Source organism: Notamacropus eugenii, chromosome 2 (genome assembly GCF_028372415.1).
Source record: "Notamacropus eugenii isolate mMacEug1 chromosome 2, mMacEug1.pri_v2, whole genome shotgun sequence".
Classification (NCBI taxonomy): domain Eukaryota; kingdom Metazoa; phylum Chordata; class Mammalia; order Diprotodontia; family Macropodidae; genus Notamacropus; species Notamacropus eugenii.
In genome coordinates, this window is record NC_092873.1 from 425,496,253 (window position 1) to 425,499,327 (window position 3,075).

Consider the following 3,075-nt stretch of genomic DNA (forward strand, 5'->3'; position numbering starts at 1 on the left):
GGGGGGGGGGGCGGTAAAGAGGGCGGATCAGCTCATCAAAAGGGTGTTTGTGATGTTATACTCATTTGGATTCTATTTCGGATTCTATAAACTATGTATATGAAAGTAGTTGAGAGTTCTCCCTATCCTTATAGGGATGTATTTGAGAAATCCAGATGTTTTTAGCTCTACTGGGATAAGGATCTGTGACCAGAACCCATTATCTATGAGGTGCTGGTAAAACCTGACCATCTTCCTAATTCTCTAAACACTTAAGTAGATCTAGTCTTTAGTCCCACACTTTTTTGTCCCTTTTGACATTTAGTAGCATTCAGCTTTCACTCAGGATACTTCCTGCCTTTCCTTATTGCCCCAGAGGGGTTGGCATAAGCCTTTGCTTTTTTTTCTTTCTTTTTTATAAGTAATGGGTCACTAGGTAGTGGAAGAGAGGGATATATTTAGATATAAAGGGATCTAAAATATTTATAAAAATGAAAATCAATGTGAATTTTTTTTAACATAACATATCATAGTTATTTAGATTTAGGGATTTTCAAATGATTTTCAAATTGTGACCACTAGGATGGAGTCCTAGAAAAGAGGGACCTACTCTTCACTATGACTGCTAGCCTGTTGCTGCACCTGTGGGTAGCCTGACCTCCCCACCTCCCTACCCGCTATAGAAACACCACCCATATTTAAGGGCAATGGAAATGTACACAGGTCCATTGATGGCCTTACACTTTTGTGACATATTGGGCGCTTTTGTGATAGAACTAGTTCTACCCCAATTAGTAAGCTTCCCTGATGGAAGTTGGAAATTGGAATGAATTAAGGGTGGGTTTTTGACTATGCTTGGGGAAGCATATCAGAAAGTTGATTCAACAAACTCTATTCTAGGGAATATGCCTAGGAAAGTAGTCACTAGCAGTATCATAATGATAAGAGCAAGGGGGAGGAAGTTCTGCCATCACCTTAATTCTTGGGGTTACAGAAGGTTCTGATACCTCAGTTCAATCAGTCATCAGACATGATCAGGCTTTAATGTATGAACAAGTGATATCAAAGAGAATCAATCAATCAACAGGAGTAAATGTTTTAAAATATTCCTATAAATGTATAAATAAGTCAGTCATTAGACAGGATGATAGAATGCTACAGCCACTGGATGAAGGCCAATACTACCACCTAGGGAACATCTTGCTATCAGCTGAAAGAATCAGACACATACTTCCTCCCTTCCCCCCAGGCTTGGCAATGGACCAGTCCAGTAGGGAAAAATTTCAGTTAAGAGAATTGAGAGGTCCCAGAAATACTAGCCATACCTTCACCATTGTTTATAACCTACATGCACTCATGGATTGGATGCCCATATCCGAGAACCAATCTATTAGATGGGTTCTGTGGGTGACCCTGTGAGTCTATATACCTAATGCTTCAGCTTATGACTCACCCACCCCTCCTCATCTTGAGCTTCCCATTGATGATCAATAGAATGATTTTATATATATGTATATGTGTATGTATATACATATACATGTACATACATATATATATGAATACACACACATATATATGAATATACACACACACAAACATATATATATGCCTAATGGTAGTCACTTCTAGTGTGGGGGTGGAGAAGAAAAAAAGGGAAAAAAGAAACTTACATGATAACTTCATTGTATATTTGGAAGAAGCAGCAAGTTGTACATGGTGGATTTGCAGTTTCATGTGCAATCACCCTTTTTATTGTATTGTGCTATGGAAATGCTCGTTTTGTTCCGTGAATTGAAAATAAAACAGACTTTTAAAAAACCTATCAAGTAGACTCAGATCTTATCAAAGTAGTTGCTCAGTTGTGCCCAACTCTCCGTGACCTCATTTGGGGTTTTGGCAAAGATATTGGAGGGGTCTGCCATTTCTTTCTCCAGCTTATTTTTACAGCTGAGGAACTGAGGCAAACAGGGTCAACTGACTTGCCCAGGGTCACACAGATACCAAGAAGTCAGATTTGAACTCACAAAGATGGGTCTTCCCGATGCCAGACCTGGCACTCTTATCCATTGCATTTACTTGAATGGCACCGAAAGAACATAGTTACAACATTTCCCTTCCACCCATATGGGGAGCACCTTCTTATAAATACACATGGGAGGAGTATGCCCAGAGTATTATGGCAATGAGGCCCATGTGTGAGCCTTGTGGCAAAAGCAAGGCAACTCAAAACCATCTTAAATTCAGGACCTGGAAGTCCCTGTCTCTTAGTAGTGTCCTTGTGTTAGGTTCCCAAGACCTACTGCTTTCCATGGCCTGACACATTCCTTGAAGCTGCTTCCTCTCTCAGATAACCCTTTCTCTGTATCCATGTCTGACATTTGTATCTCTACCCTAGAGATAGCAGTGAGGTGGTGCCATAGTGCATAGAGTACCATGCCCGGAATCAGGAAGATTCATTTTCCTGAGTTCAAATCTAGCCTCAGATGCTTACTAGTGTCTGAGTGACTCTGGGCAAGTGACCTAACCCTGCTTGCCATCTGTAAAATGAGCTGGAGAAGAAAATGGCAAACCACTCCAGTATCTTTGCCAAGAAAACCCCAAAAAGGATCATGTAGAGTTGGGCATGACTGAGAAAAAGGATTAAACACACCTTATACATGCAATATACTCTACTGATTAATTAGCGCCTTTTCAAAGCTAAATGGCTAGGAGTTGAGGGGTGGAGAAGAGACAGAAATTTCCTATCCCTCCTCCTCTGAAGGAGTATCCTCCACAGGTAGCACCTGGCTTATACTATTTTCCATTGTCCATCTTGAACTACTCTGAGATTTGACCACCTCATGCTCCTCAGGATTTAGCTCTGTAAGCCCTCTGAGTGTGATTCATTTTTCTCAATTATTCCTGTAATTCCCCTTTTTGACTCAGAGCAGAGATGTGGTCACATCTGTAAAATGGGTTAGCAATCTGTCTTCCCTCCACAGCCAATTTAACATTAATACCTCATGATTATATTTTGAACCTTCTGTGACTGTATCACCTAAAGTGGAGATGAGGAAAGGAATCCTTACCCTTAGACAAGGAAAAGACTGTGATGGT